The sequence below is a fragment of the Phyllostomus hastatus genome, unplaced genomic scaffold, assembly GCF_019186645.2.
Source record: "Phyllostomus hastatus isolate PE091 unplaced genomic scaffold, TTU_PhHast_1.1 phas_contig_86, whole genome shotgun sequence".
In the NCBI taxonomy this organism is placed as follows: Eukaryota; Metazoa; Chordata; class Mammalia; order Chiroptera; family Phyllostomidae; genus Phyllostomus; species Phyllostomus hastatus.
The window spans coordinates 12,521,578-12,542,345 of NW_025333977.1; the positions used below are offsets into that span (position 1 = coordinate 12,521,578).

The 20,768-nt window shown below is 37.9% G+C and overlaps 1 protein-coding gene across 5 annotated transcripts in view; it reads right to left on the bottom strand.

Moving 5' to 3' along the window:
• The window catches only part of VEPH1 (ventricular zone expressed PH domain containing 1), a 209,514-nt gene extending 203,351 nt beyond the window's left edge, over window positions 1-6,163 (bottom strand). For 3 of the 5 annotated variants that reach the window (XM_045852121.1, XM_045852117.1, XM_045852122.1), the window contains exon 1: window positions 5,882-6,145. The gene's annotated coding sequence lies outside the window, so the exon portion shown is untranslated. Of the gene's footprint in view, window positions 1-824; window positions 958-5,881 lie in introns of those variants that run through there. The other 2 variants (XM_045852120.1, XM_045852118.1) reach the window with 2 other exon arrangements.
• Window positions 6,164-20,768: the final 14,605 nt, after the last annotated feature.

The window sequence follows — 20,768 nt, forward strand, 5'->3', positions numbered from 1 at the left end:
CTTGGTCTCCCAAGACAAAGCCCACTCAGGGCTGTGTACAGCCGTATACATGACTGTGTGTGATAATTATTAAGCTGCCTCCCTTCCCATCAGTCCTCATTTGAAGAGCATCCCACATGCCACACTGTGCTATCTTTCCTGGATAAGGATCAGCAAGACACGTTATTTATTTTTCAGCAGCTCGGGTCAATGTTTTGCTCCAGTGTCTGGTTTCTTTGAAACAACAGAGAAGGTCAGAGCCAGATCAAATTCTACCTCATTTCCTGGGGAACCCACTATCCTTTTGAATGTCGTAGCCCTGTGATCTAAATGCATGGATGCAGAGGCACCCAATGATACACACACAAGCACACGCCTATGCACATATGTGTGCACACTCAGGCACTTTCTATACATGAAGCTCTTTGCTAGCCACTCTCTGCTCTTACTTCTCTCACGGACCCGGCAGGTTACAAAGAGGAAACAGGACTGGTGAGATTGAGTGTCCTGTCCGAGGCTACACACAGAGCCAAGATTCACATCCAAGTAGGTCAGTCTCCAAATCTCGTACTTTTTGAATTGAAAAAAAAAAAACACAACCCACTGGCTTATAAAATTCCTTCTTACTCCCAACTTTCACTCTCATCATTTCCTTTTCTAATGTTTCAGGAACCTAAACTGAAGTCCACATTCTCATTATTTAGTATATATTTCTTCAGCAGATATTGGTTGACAAGCCAGGTTTCTGTAAGAAGACACAGACACCCCCAAAAGAGAAATGATGCTGCACCAAGCTGATGCATTTCAGGGAGTCACCGTTCTCCCTCCCGGCAAACTCAGTTTACCTGCGTGCTAGTCCTCACAGGCGCTCTTGCTGTCACTTAGCTGTGTGTTTGGAGGCTGGGAGGGAGATTCGGGCAGCGGGCTCCCCGAGCGCAGCGAGAGGAATCCACTCAGCTCAGTGAACCTGAAGTTGATCATTGTGGTGCCGGGTGCTGGGTGAAAGAATTCATGGAATGCAGCCCGATGCCACCGACAGCTCCGGAGCCAGTCAGGTGACAGGCTACACCTCGCCCAGTGGAGAGAGAGTTACCTCTGAGTGAATTGCTCTGTTTCCTGGGGCGAAACATAAAGCCTGCTCCAGTAAAGTAGAGTTGTTTGTAACAGAGAAAACAAAACTCCCTGTGTTCGTGAAAATCTATACTTGCCCTGGAAAGAATGGGGGGTGGGGATCGAGCCACATAGGAAACACAGTTTCAACAGCAACTCAAGCAAGTGACTGGAATGGCTATTGGGAGCCATTTCAACAAAGCGGGGAAGAGAGAGCTGTAACTTAATTAACACTCCTCTCCTCTCACACACGGAGTTTGAAACACTGACAGTTTGTCCTGCAAGAGCCACAGCTCCTGCAGAAGTGATTTCCACCATTTTCACCCCATGGCACAAGTAAACTAATTACTGAAATTCTACGGCACACCAAAATACATGTATTTTTGCTGATCTGACAAAAAACTAGGTATAATTTTGATTCACTCACACTGGATGGCTATTGGCTGTTGTCATTTTTTAATTTGACAATCTAAGGGAAGAAGAGGTTAGTGCCCCTGGCTAAACAGTTTTAAAAATTCTGCATGTTCTAAAAATTGCTGCGGCACACCGGTTGAAAAGCGCTGCTCTAGATTAATACTGTTAAAAGTTTAAGGATGCAGGAAGTTGCTAATAAACAGAACAAACTTAACAAAAATGTGTACAGCAGGTTCTGGAATAGTGTCCTTTCATTGAACATTGTTTTGTTATGACATTGAAAAAAAATTAGAGTCCTGGCCAGCAGCCCCTGTGTGTAGAGCATTCAAGTTCTCCTCACACCTGCGTGGGTTTCCTCTGGGTGCTTTGGTTTCCTTCCACATCCCTAAGATGTAGACATGAGGTGAATGGGCTTGTCTAAGTCGTCCCAGCCTGAGTGTGGGTGTGCTTGCGAGTGTGCCCCCCAGTGGAAGGGCATCGTGTACAGGGTAGCTTCTGCCTTGCATCCTGACCTGCAAGGAGAGATTCCTGCCACCGAAGACCTTGAACTAGAACAACTGGGTTGGAAAATAATGATCTGACTTGTTTTTATTAATCTTTCTTAAGTGTATATATAGCTACATTTATTTCAGTGTTTACTATTACAAGTATTTTAGGTCTTTATTAAAAAACTTGCTATATTTTTGCAACCAGAACCTTAACTCCTGTTTACATCAATTAGCCTATATGGTAAAATTGGTTTTGTTATACCTCATTTTGCTCAAAGTTGCAGTTTCTAAGAACCTATTGAACACATCAAGTGAGGACTTACTGTGCCCTCTTTTCCCCCACTTCATTTGCTGGAAGTTTCTTCATGAAAATCTACTTGGACCAGATATATCAATTTGTGTTTTAAATATTGCAGAGAAAATATATATCCTGACACTTCAGAGGAGAAAAAAGTACTGAAACCCTCTTTTATTGTTTCAACAGTTAACAGTGCATTAAAAAATGTTTTGTTTTGTTATTTTTATTTATTTATTTATTTATTTTTAGGGAGGGAAGGGAGGGAGAGAGAGAGAAAGAGAGAGAGAGAGAGAAAGAGACATCCATGTGCGGTTGCTGGGGGTTATGGCCTGCAACCCAGGAATGTACCCTGGCTGGGAATCGAACCTGGGACACTTTGGTTCCCAGCCCTCGCTCAATCCACTGAGCTACGCCAGCCAGGGCTAAAAAATGTTTTTAAACTGTGTAATTCTCTACTCGTATTTTGTCTGTTCCTGTAGTAGGTCTACTGCCCATAAAAATCACCTATCTGCCCTGGCTGGCGTAGCTCAGTGGATTGAGCGCGGGCTGCAAACCAAAGTGTTGCAGGTTCGATTCCCAGCCAAGGTACATGCCTGGGTTGCAGGCCATAACCCCCAGCAACCGCACATTGATGTCTCTCTCTCTCGCTCTCCCTCTCTTCCCTCTCTAAAAATAAATAAATTAAATATTTTTTAAAAAGTTTTAAAAAATCGCCTATCTGCTGGCAAAGTGTACGGGAAGCTGTGCTGTAGAGAAATTCCTGTGTGTGATCACTGAGATGTGGATGTTGCAACTGTCTTCCCAGAGCACTACCCTCAGAGGCGTGTGGTCAGGAGGCCATGCGCCTGCTCTTGAACCACATCATAGGCTCCAGGAGAACGACCTCATAAACCTTCCTAGACATTTGGTGATCAATCATATTTTTATGCCATCAACACGTGGAGAAATGTCCCCTTGAAGAGTTTCTTTTATAAAAATAGAGAATCTGGCCATCTGTGAGTAGGTGTGTTCTTTCACTAGTAACTTTCCTGGCTTACAGATGGTGATAGCATCTCTTCTTTGAATGGACAATTTATACTTCTTTAGCATTTCTCCATTTTTCATCCTCCATTCTTAATGGTTCTCATCACTAGATTTTATCCAATTTTCTTACATTTTTAAAAGAGTGTAGGGTCCAGGCTTGGACCTATGGGACCCTAATTACAACTGGGAACCTGGACGCAACGGGCTCAGCAATGCCATTGCCTACTTTGCGCACCTGGGCAGATTGATTAGCCTCCCTGAGCCTCAGGTTTCTTATTTGCACCTGAGGATTGTGATATGGGTTGTTGGGAGGTTTAATGAGATTACGTAAAGCATTTAACACAGACCTCGACAGAGAGCAACCACCCAAGAAGTGACAACAGTCATATCCTTACTAATATTATTCTTATAGATCATTCTCCTGTTAACATGTGCCCATGCCATCCCTTTTAAATATCGATGCTCTACTGTATAGCTATGTAACATGAAGTGCGCATGTTAAAGATGCCCAGGTTTTTCCCTTTGTGTCATGTTTATGTCCTACTTGTGCTCTCCTTCAATCTTAAATCTGGGTACTTTAAAAACTTGCCCTGGCTGGCGTAGCTCAGTGGATTGAGCGAGGGCTGCGAACCAAAGTGTCACAGGTTTGATTCCCAGTCAGGGCACATGTCTGGGTTGCAGGCCATGACCCCCAGCAACCGCACATTGATGTTTCTTTCTCTCTCTCTATCTCCCTCCCTTCCCTCTCTAAAAATAAATAAATAAAATCTTAAAAAAAAAGAACTATCTTGAATGTGTCCCTGTTTTTGTTTTTTTTTTTTTTCAAAACTATCTCGTTCCCTGGAGAGAAAGGCTAACTGTGACACTATTCCTACCATGGCTAAACAGTAACAGTGAGGAGGGAGTGTATGATTCCCTTCAGCACACCAGAAGGAAAGTTCTTTATGGCTTTTCAAGGTGACCTACACTTGAGAGATGCTAATAAAGCATTGCTGGTGTGCACTGTTATGCATCAGTAGATTCTGCTGCATGAAAATACAGGGAAACTCAGGAAGCCCATTTATTCTGAGGAAATCATCCTCCAGCTCCCCTCTCTGGGTTCAGAAGTTCTCTGGTTTCCTCACTTCCAGAATAACAATATTTATTTACATTATGCTTTGGACAGCATCACCATGCATCACAAATTCTCATTTTATTCACCTGTATTAAAAATCCCCACTGACTAATATAGACCCCTGTGGGTTCTAAAAACTGTCGATGAAGTTCTCAGATAGATTTTTCCTTGAAAGAAAAGGATTAAAGAGTCTTTTCAAGGAGCATCTTTTTCACACAGTGTGAAAGAACTACAGGCGTTCCCATGGGAATTGGCCGCATGCATTTCAGCCCTCCCTGCAAGATGTCTATTGTTCCAGGGGCGTCTCTCGGTTTCCTCTGCCACCACATGTTGCTACACTTCACTTCCACTGAAAGCCTCAGAGGCTGCCTTATTCCCAATGATGCTAAAGAACTCAGCCCTTGGGCTTTTTGCTAGGACTCATACAGTCTGTTTGTAGCAGGCCTGTAAGCATGCAAAAAATAGCTTTGGTGACCTATTTAGGCAAGAATGCAAATCCCATATTTAAATTTGAATATGTATTGCAACTTATTGAAACACAAATACATAGGAAACACTTTCCTTCATTGGGAATGAGGGAAACATCTTCAAGCCTAACCAACTTTCTAAACCAAGAATTTGTGATCTGTCATAACGGTTTCATAGCGTATCCACTTTCACCTGTAAAACTGGGTTTTATAGGTCATATTTGCTTTGGAATTGATACCTTCTTGCTAAAAAATTTAATTCAAATTTCATGGGTTTATTGTTCTAGAAAGCATACCCAAATTCTCAAAGTATAAAAAAAATTTAATGTTAAATATATCTTTACTTATATTTAAATTCCATATATCAAACAACTGCATGGCCAATTCAAATAATTTCTTAAGTATTTTTCTATCTTTTCAGTTGAAAACATATATAAATGTCATGAAATCCAACAACAGATTACTATAGCAATTTGAAAGAACAAAACAGTGGTTAGATTCAATTATGATTTCTAAGATACCTGAATGATGACAACAACAAATAGTAACAGTGACTGTCCTGCTCAGGGACTATAATAATGCTATTGAATTTTCTTTGAAAATTATAGGCAGGGTCAGTTTCTTTGCTGGCTGCAAAATGTTTCTTCGGATAAACAAAAGCATGACAAAAAAATGAGCCTCAACTATTACGGAGCAAAGAAGAAAATGCACGAAGAAGCAGAGTTTTCTGTTCCTGAGGCCTAGAGACATGTTTTAATAACCCACAGAGAGGTGGCTTTTTTTTTTACCCTAATAATTGAGAAGCCTGCATACATGGCTAGACACAAGACTCCCAAAATGCTTAATCTGCATAGTCAGCCAGCGCCTGGGAAGTTTCTCTGCCCAGCTTGGGAAGCCCACTCCTCCTCTCACCAGGCAGGTTCTGACATTTACTTTAATGAGCTTTTGTTTTTGCTGAACAAAAGGACAGGAAAGAGGATAGCCATACCTCTTTGCACAGGAAGCTGGCCATCATAGGAAAGGGAAGGCAAACGCTTGATCTGTAGAGCAGTTTGTCTGGAACCCAGGACGATGCTCAGAGGCAGCCCCGTAGCCCCTGTCCCGTCCTGTCGGCCACGGCTGAGCTTCCCCGCGCTGCTGGTCAAGCCTGCGGTGCAGTTGATTCCCTCCCCTGGACTCACCGTGTGGAATAGGGCAAATGAGTAACTTCTCTCTCTCCCAAACTTCTGCTTAGAGCTCACAATTGGCACAAAGCTTTACTTATTTCCACAGGAGATTTACAGAAGCTTCTTGGAGCAAATCGGTAGTTTGAAAGAATTAGATTTGCCTAACAAATTTAACTTCTGTTAATGAGTAACTCACTTCAAGGAATGAAGGAAGTTTTAGGTTAATATCAGATGTGGGGCCTTTTATCAGGCAGGCATCAGTAAAAAAAAGGCTTGAGGAGGAATGGAGAGACGCAAGCAGTGAAGTGAGATAGTGTTTAAGCCAAACATGGTAGAAGAAAAACACCACAAGAGAAGTAGAATGGTGAAAGGAGCAAAAAGTCTAAGTATGCAGTTGATATGGCTGATGAAACACTGAACGACTACAGGAAGCAGCAGCAGTTTTTCCACGCTAGCACTGTTCCTTCTCGCGCCCATCCAAACTGCTAATTCACTTTCTTTTACCATCCAAATATAGAACTCCTCCTTGCAGTCATGACACACTAGGGATCCCTTACAAGCAGTCCTGCATCCCCTTATATCTCTATTTCCTTTAAGAAGAATGTTCTTCAAACCTCTAATGCATAAATTAATTGGTGGTACCCAGTGGATTGTTATATGTGGAGGCTTTTCTCTCCCCTTTTAAGTGTATGACAAGGGCTTTGGCCCCTTATTGATCTGAGGTTTTGCCTACATATAGAGTGAGAGAATATTTCTGAGTTACTTCTAACCAGCTTTCAGTCAGACTAAGTGTGTGCGTGTGGTGGGGAGAGTAAGATGTACAACTGGAAATATCAATATTTCCGTGTCTTTGGCAATCATGCTGACATGTAGATAAACTGCTGGCTCAATTAAAAGGCATATTCATGAGGCAAAGAGGACTTTCTTTTGTGCTTACCACCCAGCATCCACTTAATCCTGCTTCTTATAAGAACTGTACCCAAGTTTCTCTTGGGAAACCATGTTCTTGAGGCAGAATTGACTTACAGAGACAGGTTGGGTCTTAGCCAGTTGGAGAAATTGCATCCTCTGACCATCATGATTGGTCTCTGGGAGGCATGTGACTCCTTCCAGCCCAAGGACAGTCATGACAAAGGCTAATGTTTGGCTTGGATGGGACAGAGTCATTCCTGCTGGATGGTTTGATGACAGGAAAATACGAGGACTGGTTATTCTTGCCATTTGGCCACCAAGAAACCAAATCATAGTAACTTCATTTGGGCTCCTTAAATCAGCTACTGCTGAAGGTGACGAAGATCCACCCTTCGCCGTAAATCAGTTCTTTACCAGCTTAAATAATTTTAGGTTGGGTTTTTCTGCCATTTTCCATTAAAAAAAGTTCTACCCAACAGAAGCAGCAAAACTCAGGTTTGTGGGAGGGCTCCTCTGGGTCCCCACAGGGCAGCTCCTTGCAAAGGAAATGAATGAGGAGACTCATTAGGAACCAACTGTGATAAATGAGTGCCTTGAATGACAACCACAGGCTTCCACCAACAACCAGTAGAGACCAGAAAGGCCTAGGAAATAATGTAGTCCTTCAGTGTACCCGAAAGTGGGGCTTTCCAAATTACTTCTTAACCAACTCCATGTTCATTTCTTCAAATGCTTCCACTTTAACCACCTAGACCTGTTTGGTGGTTCCCAGCCACACACCGTTTGACCTCAATAAACCTGATTGTGGGATCCATCCATGCATGCACAATTTTCATAAATTCCCTTGGGTAATTAGTTTCACAGACTACTGCTCTATTTTTTTTTCCCTCTGCTCCTGCCCCAACCCCATCCTTGGTAAATTTGAAATAAAGAACAATCTGTTTAACCACAAAGTCAGACTAAGATGCTTCCTTTATAGCAATGATATAAATTCAAAAGCAACTTTAAGTGGGTAAATTACATACGAACACAGAAACCTGAATGATTTCATTTTCTGTAAGTCACTTTTCTCACCTGTGACAGTCCTCCAGGTACACCATTTCTGTGTTCAGCCACCCAGCTTTGCAAGAGCCTATGACATGCACAGAAAACCTCAGCGATATCCAGGAACTCTCCTGAAAACTTGAGGCCCAGAGAGCTTCATTGGTACGTTCTATACAATGCTTAAGAAATAAATGATACCAACTGTATACAAATTCTTTCAGAAATTTTATTTCATAATAAAATGCCTTGAGAACTATTTCTGTATAAATTATAAATAAATATCTATACATGTGTGTAGTGGCTGATAGCATGTCATCCTAGGAATACAGCACATAGTGTTTATCCATTGCTCTACTGATGAGGTCATAAGTGGCATGCAGGATTTTACAAAGAGACACTGTGTTGTTGGGGTTGAAAGGACACGTTTCTGAGTTAAGCTGCCTGGGTTCACAACCAGTTCTACCATTTATTAGCCATGTGGCTTTGGGCCATAATTCTAACCTTTTTTTATATGTCAGGGTTTTTTTTGTTGTTGTTTTCTGTCTAAGGCAAGGATGTTAATTGTACCCACCTCCTAGAGTTGTTATGAGGGTTATCTAGGGTAATCTTTATAAAGTGCTTAGAACCAGACTGGAATGTCCTAAGTGCTGAATTGAGTGTTTGTTAAATACACACTAAGAGGAACATCCTTGTAAGTGCTTCCTGGTGCATAATTGCAAGAATTTATTTGGGATACATACCAGAAGTGAAATTACTGGGCTGTAGGGAGTGTTTGTTAAATACACACTAAAAGGAACATCTTTGTAAGTGCTTCCTGGTGCACAGATGCAGGACTTTGTCTAGGTTACATAGTAGAAGCGAAATTATTGGGTTGTAGAGTGTGCACATTTTTCATTTTACTAAACACTGTTAATGTACACTCCAAATTGTCCGTACCAACTAGTACTCTCACGAGAAGGGCGCATTTTGGTCACATGCCTGAAAACATTCAGTAAAGATTCTTTAATTTGATCTGTTAGATGAAAAATGCTATTTTTTGTGTGTTAATTTGCCTTTCCAGGCAAGTGATGAAATTAAACACATTTTAAATTCTGAATTTATTCATAATTCCTCTTCTGTTTAGACTCATATTCTTTCCATGGATTTGCATGGAGTGTCTTTTTCTTACTGATTTGAAGCCGTGTGTTATGTATTGTAGATACCAAGGCTTTGTCACCTGCATATATTGCAATTAAATTTAACCTACGTTTCACCTTTGTCTTGGGAAGGGTATTTGCTATATAAATTTTTTGTTTTAACTTAAAATTCAAATACGTAATACATTCACATAGTTCAAAAATTAAAAATGCATGTATATTAAAACGTACACAGTGAAAAGATAACCTCAAACTCCTTTCCAACCTTTGGTTACAAGAAACAACATATATTCTTTCAAAATTTCTTAATTCAAATACAAATATAAATATATACTTGATTTCCCTAATTTCACATAAATGGCAATTTGCTATATATACTCAATTCTGTATAATTGCTCTCAATTGCTTTAATCACTTAATATCTTGGTGCTTTTTCCATATTGGCATGTAGAGAGCTTATTTTTTTAAAGTTGTATATTATTCTACTATATGAATATGCCATAATTTAATTTAATAATTGATAGGTAAATTTGACCCTTCTTCACTTCTAAAAATAAAGCAGTAAATTAAAATGGGAAGGTTTAGCTTTTAACATATTCATCTTTCCTTTTATGGTTTATACTTTTTATTTCTTATTTAAGAAAGCCTTTTCTACACTGTTCATAAAGATAGATAATTCTTTATATTTTTCTAAAATAGGAAATTTTTTTTTCATATTTAGGTTTTAATGTAAAATTTATGTTTGTTTATAATGTGAGATAAGAATCTGATTATATATATATATACAAAATATATATGTAGCAAGTTTTTCTAACACAATTTTTCAGTCTGCTTATAACGTGTCAATTTATGATACCAGTGATTTATGATTTGTGATACCAATATGGTCTGCTGTATTCCCGGTTTGCAGAGGTGTTTGGGTCTATTTCAAGAGCCTCTGTTATGTCCCACTGGTCTGTCTGTTTTCCTCGGTGCCAGCACCACACTGTTTGCATGATCTCAGTTTTTAAGTATGTCTTCATATTGTATGAAAAAGGTCGCCCTTCTTTATTTCTTCTTTAAAAACTGTCTTAGCAATTCTTCGACCTTTACAATACTTTGACCATATACATTTTAGACTCAGTTAATTAATTAATAGAAATGAATTTGAGATCTTCAGTAGAATCAAATAGATTTGTATGGAATGTAATGAATTATATAGATTATTTGTGAAGTACTGATATTTTTAAATTTAATCTTCATTGTATTTTTTCCATTACCAGTTAGCCTCCTTATACACCCTCCCCGCAAAGCCACCACACTGTTGCCCATGTCCACAAGTCCTTTTTCCTTTTTCTCAATCCCTTTACCTTCTCACCTCCCCACCCCCCACTGCCCCAACAACTAGCTGTCATCTGCTTCCCCATTTTCCTTGTTAGTTCAATTTGTTCATTAGATTCCACATATGAGTGAAATCATATAGTATTTGTCTTTCTCTGACTGGTTTATTTCACTTAGCATAATGTTCTCCAGGTCCATTCATACTGCTACAGAGGGTGAAATTTTCTTTTTGGCTGAGTACAATTCCAGTGTGTAAATGTCCCATAGTTGTTTTATCCATTCATCTACTGATAGACACTTGGGCTGCTTCCTTATCTTGGCAATTGTAAATAATGCTGCAATGAACAAAGGGTGCTTATGTTCTTTTGAACTAGTGTTTTGGGTTCTTTCAGATATATTCCCAGGAGTGGGATCACTGGGTCAAAAGGCAGATCCATTTTTAATTTTTTGTGGTATCTCTATACTGCTTTCCACAATAGCTGCAACAATCCACATTCCCACCAGCAGTTCAAAACTGTTCCCCTTTCTCCACATCCTCACCAGTGCTTGTTGTTTGATGATTTATTGATGATAGCCATTCCAATGGGTGTGAGATTATATCTCATTGTGGGTTTAATTTACATTTCTCTGATAATGTGAAGTTGAGCATCTTTTTACATGTCTATTGACCATCTATATGCCCTCTTTAGAGAAGTGTCTATTCACGTCTTTTGCCCATTTTTTAATTGTGTTTTTTTTGTGTGTGTGTTGAGTTTTTTAAGTACTTTATAAATTTTGGATGTTAACTCCTTATCAGGTGTATCAGTGAATATGTTCTCCCATTCTGGGTTGTCTTTTTATTTGTTGATGATTTCCCTTGCTATGCAAAAACTTTGAGTGTGATATAGCTCCATTTGTTTATTTTTTCTTTTGTTTCCCTTGCCTGGGGAGATATATCTGATAAAAAAATTTCTACAAGCAATATCCAAGATTTTGCTGCTTATGTTTTCTTCTAGAATTTTTATGGTTTCTGGTCTAACATTTAAGTCTTTGATCCATTTTGAATTTCTTCTTGTGTGTGATGAAGAAGGTGGTCTAGTTTAATTTTTCTGCACACATCTGTCCAATTTTCCCAATACCATCTATTGAATAAACTATTTTTAGCCCATAGTGTGTGCTTGCTTCCTCTGTTGAATATTAATTAAATATAAATATGTGGGTTCATTTCTGGGTTCTCTATTCTGTTCCATTGATGAATTTATCTGTTTTTATGCTAGTACCAGGCTGTTTTCATTACTATTGCCTTCTAGTATAGTTTGATATTAATAGTGCGATTCCTTTGACTTTGTTCTTCTTTCTCAGAATTGCTGTTGCTCTATGGGGCCTTTTGTGGTTCTATAGAAATTTTGAAATATTTGTTCTAGTTCATGAATTACGTCATTGGAATCTTGATAGGAATTACATTGAATCCACAGATTGCTTTGGGTAGTATGGACATTCTAATGATGTTAATTCTTGCTATCCATGAACATAATATAATCCTTCTACTTTTTGGATCTTCTTCAATTTCTTTCTTCAGTGTCTTATAATTTTCCAAGTACAGACCTTTCACATCCTTGGTTAGGTTCATTACTAGGTATTTCATTCTTTTTGAAGCAAATTTGAATAGGATTATTTTCTTAATTTCCTTTCTAATAGTTAATTATTTGGCATATAAAATGTTACTGATTTATGGATATCAATTTGTATACTGCTATTTGTTTAATTCATTTATCATTTCTGGTAGTTTCTTGATGGAATCTTTGGGTTCTCTATGTACGCTGTCATATCATTTGCAAATAATGACAGCTTACTTCTTCCTTTCTAATTTGGATGCCTCTTCATTCCTTTTTCTTGTCTGATTGCTGTGGCTAGGACTTCCAGTACTATGTTGAATAAGAGGTGAAAGTGGACATCCCTGTCTTGCTCCCAATCTTAAGAGGAATGCTTCTAGTTTTTGCCTTTTGAGTATAATGTTGGCAATGGGTTTGTCATATATGGCCTTTATTATGTTTAAGTATGTTTTCTCTAATCTACTTTATGAGCATTTTTATCATAAATAGGTGCTGGATTTTATCAAATGCTTTTTCTGCATCTATTGATATGATCATGTATTTATGTAGTGAATCACATTTATTGATTTGCAAATGTTGTACCAACCTTGCATTCCTGGAATAAATCCCACTTGATCATGGTATATGATCTTTTTGATGTATTGCTGTATTCGGTGTATTGCTGTATTGCTAATATTCTGTTGAGGATTTTAGCATCTCTGTTCATCAGGGATATTGGCCTATCATTTTCTTTCTTTGTAGTGTCTTCGTCTGGTTTTGGAATTAGGATAATACTGGCCTCAGAAAATGAGTTTGAGAGCTTTCCCTTCTCTTGAAATTTTTGAAATAGTTGAGAAGAAGAGGTGTTAGTTCTCAGAATGTTTGGTAAAACTCACTGGTGAAGCCATCTAGTGCAGGGCTTCTGTTCATTGGGAGTTTTTTGATTACTGCTTCAATTTCATTAGGTGTAATCTGTCTATTCAGATTCTCTGATTATTCCTGACTTATTTTTGGAAGATTGTATGTTTTCAGGAATTCATCCACTTTGTCCAGGTTGTCCAGTTTGTTGGCATTTGTTCATAATATTTTCTTACATTTTTTTCTTATAATTTCTTTTGTGTCAGTTGTTATTTCTCTTCTTTCATTTCTGATTTTACTTATTAGAGTCCTTTCTTTCTTTTTTTTTCTTCATGAGTCTGGTTAAAGTTTGTCAATCTTGTTTATCTTTTCAAAGAACCAGCTCTTGGATTCATTGATCTTTTGTATTTTTTTAGACTCTATTTTGTTTATTTCTGCTCTAATCTTTATTATTTCCTTCCTTCTACTCACTTTGGGCTTTGTTTGCTGTTTTTCCCTCAAGTTCCTTTAAGTGTGAAGTTAGACTGTTTATTTGAGCTTTTTCTTTTTTCTTTTTCTTTTCTTTTTTTTTTGAGATAGGTCTGTAATGCTATGAATTACCCTCTTAAGATTGCTTTCCCACTGTCACACAGATTTTAGATTGTTGTGTCCTCATTTTCATATGTTTCAAGGCATCATTCAATGACTTCCTTGATCTCATTGTTAATTTATTCATATTTATTCATTGTTTAATAACATGTTATTTAGCTACCATGAGTCTGCATGTTTTTCAGTGTTCTTGTGATCGATTTCTAGTTTTATAGCATTGTGGTTAACGAAGATACTTGAAATGATTTCAATCTTCTTAAATTTATTAGGACTTATTTTGCATCCTAACATGTGGTCTATCTTAGAAAACACTCCATGTGCACTTGAAAAGTATGTATATTCTACTTCTTTGGAGTGAAATGCTCTGAAGATATCAATTAAATCCATTTGATCTAGTGTGTCATACAAGCCTGCTGTCTCCTTGTTGATTTTCTGCCTGGAAGATCTATCCATTGAGGTCAATGGGGTGTTAAAATTCCTAACTATGATTTTATTTGTGTTGATCTCTTTTTTCTTTCTCTTTTTCATCTTCTTCTTAAAGCAAGCCCTTTAACATTTATTGCAGTACTGGTTTGGTATTAACAAACTCCTTTAGTCTTTTCTTGTCTGGGAAGCTCCTTATTTCTTCTTTGATTTTAAATGATAGCTTTGCTGGGTAAAGTAGCCTTTGTTGTAGGCCTTTCTTCATCACCTTGAACATTTCACACCACTACCTTCTGGTCTGAAATGTTTCTGTTGAGAAATCAGATGACAGTCTAATCGGTGCTCCCTTGTAGGTAACTCCCTGCTTTCCTCTTGAGGCTTTTAGGATTCTCTTCTTGTCTTTAAGCCTTGTTATTTCAGTTATGATGTATCTCAGTGTAGGTCTCTTTGGGTCCAACTTGTTTGGGGCTCTCTGAGCTTCCTGGGCTTGTGTGACTTTTTCCTTCACCAGATTAGGGAAGTTTTTGGTCATTATTTCTTCAAATAGGTTCTCGATTCCTTGCTCATTCTCTTCTCTTTCTGGTATTCCCATGATGTGGATGTTGTTATGCTTCATGTTGTCCAAAATGTTTCTTAAGCTCTCCTTATTTTTTAAAATTCTTTTTATCCTTTTGTTGCTCTGCCTGGATATTTTTTCCTACCTTGTCTTCCAAAATACTGATTCATTCCTCTGCTTCATCTAACTATTCTTTATTCCTTCTAGGGTATTATTTATTTCAAATATTTCATTCTTTATTTTTGACTGGTCCTTATTTATGGCTTCTATATCTTTTTTCATGCTGTGGAGTATCCTTATAATCATTACTCTAACCTCTCCATCTGATAAATTGTTTGCCTCAATTTCATCTAGTTCTTCTGGAAATTTCACTTGTTCTTTCTTTGGGGACTGTTTCTTTGTCTTCCCATTTTGGCTGCTGCTTTGTATTTTTTGCCTTAGTTGTTACACTAATCAATGATATAGCCTTGAGATCTAACCAGCACCCTGGCTTAAGCACCAAGGGGTGGAGCAGAATGATTCCTGCAGGCAGGGCTATTGTTCCCCCTCAGGCTGATGTCACTTGGAGAGGAGTGCTCTGCCTGAAAGTAATGGTTTCTGCAGTATGGGGAATGACAGCACAGGGATCCTGGTGATTGTTCCTTCAGTTTTCTCCCCAGAGCCACCAACCCCAGAGTCTACTCAAATGTCTCTAGTCCACTCTGCCCTCCTTTTGCTGGCACCCAGGGTAAGTGGCTGCAAATGAAATTTTGTGCTTTGGCACCTTTAAGAGGCCCTCTGCCTTTCTAGCTGTCTCTCCCTGGCAGACGGAAACCCTGCTGCTTTTCACAGCTGGATGTTATCTGGGTTCCTTCTGGCTCTGGTACTGTAGGCTGGGGAGCCCAGCTTGGGGTTTAGACCCCACTCTTCTCAGGGGGAACCCTCTGGCCACTGAAATATCCCTCTGGCACTTCAGCTGTCACCAGTGGGAGCTCAGGCAGCTGTCTCACATCTCCTCTGCACTTCCTACCAGTCACATTGTGGTGAAGTGGTTTCTTCTGTCCATGGTTATAAGGCTTCTCTCTGGTGTTCAGTTGGTTGTTCTGTATGATATCTCTACAATGTAGTTGTAATTCTAGATATGTCATGGGAGGGGTTACTGTAACTTCCACTTACTCCTCCACCATCTTGGATCTCTGAAGTACTGATAGTTTTGAATGTTGACTTATTTAATTTCTGAACAAGGTAACATTTCTACTTATTCCAGTCCTCTTTTATGCTCTTCCATAAACAATTACACGTTTTTTGTGTGAAGTTTATGCATATACCTGTAGGGTTTTTTCCCTAGGTACTTTACAGTTTAGTTGCTGTTGTATCTTTTTATCATTTTTTGGTAATGATTTTCTATAATATTCTCTATTTTATTATTCTTAGTGTGAGGGAACCTTGAAGATTTTTTGTGTATTGATCTTGTATCCACAGATTTGTTGAATCCTATTATTAATTTTAAAGGTTTGTCTGTAGAGTCTCTTGAATGTAGACAATTCAGTCCTTTTTTAGGTATTGAGATAAAGACACTGAGCCTCCTTTTCTCTATTTCCAGTTTACCCTCCTCTGTTCCTAGGGTCTAGGCCTTCAGGGTTTCTACAGGGGTTTGTATATGTTCTCTTTCTTTTCTGGTAGGTCCTAGACTCTAATGCCTATTCCCTTTCCTCTGAAAATCTGTGAAAAGTAATGCTCAATTTCTCAGCCTCTTAGACTTTCAGGTAACTTTTTGAATCAGGAAAAAAAATAGTCCCACCAGGGAAAAAACAGCTCCAAAAGCCAGGTTCACCTCCCTCAGCTTCCATCCTCCTCCACATCTTGGCTCACCAATTCTATGCTTTTTTTTTTTTTGTCTTCTGAAAGCTTTGAAACACATTTTTCCCCCAAACACTTAAAAAAGTTGTCTTGCCCAGGTTGCATTGTCCTGAGCAGATGGATTGGTTAGATTTATCTAGACTACCTTTATTGGTGGTGGAAGTTGAAAACAGGTTTTTATCTGTAAAATGCACTATTTTTTCTTAATATTAGAAAATGAGTCTACACATGCAGTGAGAATGTACCAGAATGGCATTTATGGGTTATGTTTGTATCATTTCTACAACCTTAGCTTTAAAGGTTCAAGAGTTCACTTTGTGAAGACATGGAATAAAGCAATAACTTGCTTTGAAATATGCCTGAACTCCAACTATGCTTTCCCAGCATGTATAACTCAGTTCTTCATAAGTAATGGTATTTCAGTTGCCAGGAAACATCTTACCTATCTCTTTTGTCCTTGAGCCATCATAATAGATCTCCACCTAAATTTTCAAGGACAAAGCAATGGCTAACTTTCTTAGCTAAAGAGGATTTCAGAAAATAACTAGTAAGGCTGATATGAAACATATGCTAAGAAGGTAAGACCATGAAATTAAATATTTTTTTATGTCGGTACTATTGTCTTTATCTTTATTACCCCATAAAGAATGGTTTGTAGGCTGGATACAACCCCCATACCTAATGTGCTTCATTATTAAAACAACACTTAATTAAGTGGTGGAAAAAGCCAGAAACATGCTATGGTTTAAGGAAATCTCTTAGGTTATTTTCAGATGTTTCTAGTTTAGCAAAAGCCAAAGCATATTTTGTTGAGCACATTTTATTCCTATGTGTATTATAAGGAAAATCTAACCCATGTGTTTTATTTCATTAATATTTTGCCAAGTTAAATGGTCCTTTTGCAAGATATATATAATGTTAAGTTATTTTTATGAGACTTTTTCCCTTGGATTATGAATTCATATGTCACTTAAAGTAACTATACTTTGATCCAAATATCTTGTAGTTATGAAGTCAGAAACCCACAAAACTTGGGTGATTTCCTAACAGTGCCAAATACAATATTTCATTTCTACTACTAACATCATGATTTTTTCGTCACATTTGTCAATCAGCACTTTATTGAGAAAACAGCAGAGTTATTCTTAAGCCCTTTTTTAAGCCCTGCTTTTTGATAAATGCCCAAACGAGGCCATGGCCCAATTCAACATGGGCCACTAACTTCAAATCGTGGGCATGGATCTAAGCATAGGGTTTGTATCCTGACTGAATCCCATCTGCGGTTACTTAAGATTGTGATGTAAGTCAGCACATCAGAGGACCTGATGAATACTAACTCATAAGAGTGGCAAAAATGACAGGTGACGATATGGGCCACAGAAATTTTCAGTTGATGCTGGTGGGAGTGCAAATTAGTAAGCTTCTATAGAAAGCAACTGTTATTTAGTAAAATTTCATATATATATACATGCCTCCTAACCCACTAATCTCACTCCTAGAAAGAATCCCAGAGAAACCTGCATATGTGAACCAGGAAACACGTACAAGAAATTTCATTGTGATATACTAACAAAAAAACAAAACAAAACTAGAAACAACCTAAATATCAGTCAGTAGAAAAAACTGCTAAGTCCATTGTGATATTCATATACAATATGATTGTAAAGAGAAATGAAAATGAATACATTATAGGCATGTATATTATATCATGGACAAGCCTCAAAAAATGAGGGCTGATGGTGAAAAACCAAGTCATAGCAGGAAAAAAATGCAGTATTATTGTGTTTATATGAAGTTTAAAAATCTGTAAAAAATAAAGAATTCAGTGTTTAGGAATATATACAAATATGAACACGATGGACAAAAACTATGAGATGATATAAGTAGAACTCAGGATAGGCATTGCTTTGCGTGGGGTACTGGAAGTGGAAGAGAGAGGATGTAGGAAATGCTTCTAAGATTGCACTGAAGTTCCATTTTTAAAAGCTCTGCATTTTGTATTCAAGTTCTTTTTATTCACTATTTTATACTTTGAAAATATGTTTGTGACTAATATTTTATATTTATTCAACCTTAAAATTTTAATTTTAAAGTGCAATCAACATGCTGGATTATTTACCCACTACACCAATTCTCATGAAACTATGGCAGCAGGTATATTCTGTCAAAGTTCAGTCACAGACTTAATGCTTATCTTCCTGTCCTGACTTAAAAAAGCTCTCTTCGGGTTCTTTCTACATCTTACACAGCTGGGTTACTTCTTATGTTTTTGGATTAGACTAAATACTACCAGGCAGCTTTTGGCATTTCACATATGTAGTAGTGGTTATTCTATCAGAAAAAAACCCTATAACATGTGATGGAAGTTCATGTTCAACAAGCAAGTCTCAGTGGTGTACTGTAGCTGTCAGTGTAGCCCTTAGTAACACAAGACACAATGGGCTAAATTCTGCAAGAGAATAGAGCTCTCCTATTCAGGATAAGACTGAACTCTTTCCAGACAATAGAGAATCTGTTTATTGTGTATGATCACTTATTCACAAATCTAGGACAGCCAGCCTCCTTCCCTTCCCACCCCCTTCTCTTTTTTCCTTCTCTCTCTCCCTATCTCCTTCTCTCTCTTCCTTTCTCTTTCTTCTCCTTCCTTCCCTCCTTCTTTCACCAACTGTATCAAATATCTAGCATGTACCAGGTGTCAAATACTCATGTATGCACTCATGTCCCAAATGAATGAATTGGACCTGTGGCAGTGTATGTATCATAATCACACCTCCTTTTTCTCACTGGCATAAAATGACCCTTACTTGGTCAATCAAGTGATGCTTTCACAATTTTTGTCATATTTGTTAGATGTATAATTGATTTTGTCTTTTTTAATTGTGAGTGCTACAATATATACAGATGAGTATATAAAATGTATATTTCTATATATGCAATTTAAGGGCTGATGAAAACAACACTTATGCTCATCATACAGCTACAGAAATAACATTTACTGTGGTCAGGATGTTTGCACCTCCCCAAGTTTTCCTTCCTTTCCCCACCCAGAAATAATGCGCTATTAGGATTGCATACCGTCATTATCTTGCTTTACTTCATGGTTTTATAACTTATGTATTTATCTAAAGATTTTATTTTAAAGAAATATTTACTTGACACTATAGTATCTATTCTTTTGTGACAGTTTTTCATTCAATATTTTGTGTTTTTGCAATTCATGCACAGATCCATGGTTGATTCACTTTTTACAGTTGCATAGTATTCCACTCCATGCCTTGGTCCCACGTTATCCTTTCTTTGTTGCTGGGCATCTGGCTTGTTCCATTTTTGCTGTTACAGTGAGTCTGCTCTGAACATTCTTATACTTGTCTCCTGGCACAAATGTGGAAGTGTATATACTCAGGTATATACTTAGAAGTGGAATTGTTAGTTATAGACTATGTGAATCCTCTACTGTACTGGAAAATGCTTATTTATTTTCCAAAGTAGGTGTCCTGGTTTACATTCTCACCTGCAGTGGGTTAGGGTTCTTCCTTCTACATCATTATCAGCAGATAGTATTGCTTAACTTGTGAATTATCTCTTACTCTGGTTTTAAATCACAATTTATTGATAAATAATGAGTTTGAGTTTGAGCATCTTTCAATATTTATTTGCCATTCATATTTTCTTCTGTGAAATGTCTATTCATTACTTTTGCCTATTTTTCTATTTGGTTATTTATCTTTTTCTTAAAATTCATAGGAGTTCTTTATTATATTTTTGATAAAAGTTCTTTTCCAGATATATGTATTTCAAATATGTTCCCCAGTTTCTGATTTGCATTTCACTCTCTTTATAACATTTTTTTAAAGATTTTATTTATTTATTTATTTTTAGAGAGGGAAGGGAGGGAGAAAGAGAGGGAGAGAGAGAAACATCAATGTGCGGTTGCTGGGGGTCATGGCCTGCAACCCAGGCATGTACCCTTGACTGGGAATCGAACCTGTGACACTTTGGTTCACAGCCCGCACTCAATCCACTGAGCTACGCCAGCCAGGGCTCTTTATAACATTTTTAAATGTCTTTTAATATCTTGATTTTAAGGTAGTCAAAACTGTAATTCCTTTTCTTCATGCTCTGTGCTTTTTGTGTCTTGCTGAAGAAATCCTTCCCTACACAGAGATTATAAAGTTATTCTCCTTTACCATCTCATGAAAATTTTTTAAGCTTTGCATTTCACATTTTGGTCTTAATTCACAAGGAATTAACTGTTGTGTTTGGTGGCACACAGGGTTCTGTTTTCTTTCCCTGTATAGTCAACCAGCAGTCAGAGGATGATTTCCTTAGGAGTTTCTCCCTCCCCAAGTGCCCCACACTGCCGTCTCCAGCAACACCATTCCCTTCTGGAGGACCTTCTCCTTCTGAGTTCCGTGTGTTGTCTCCTTGGTATGCAGTCTATCTTTGCACTCATATCAGTGCC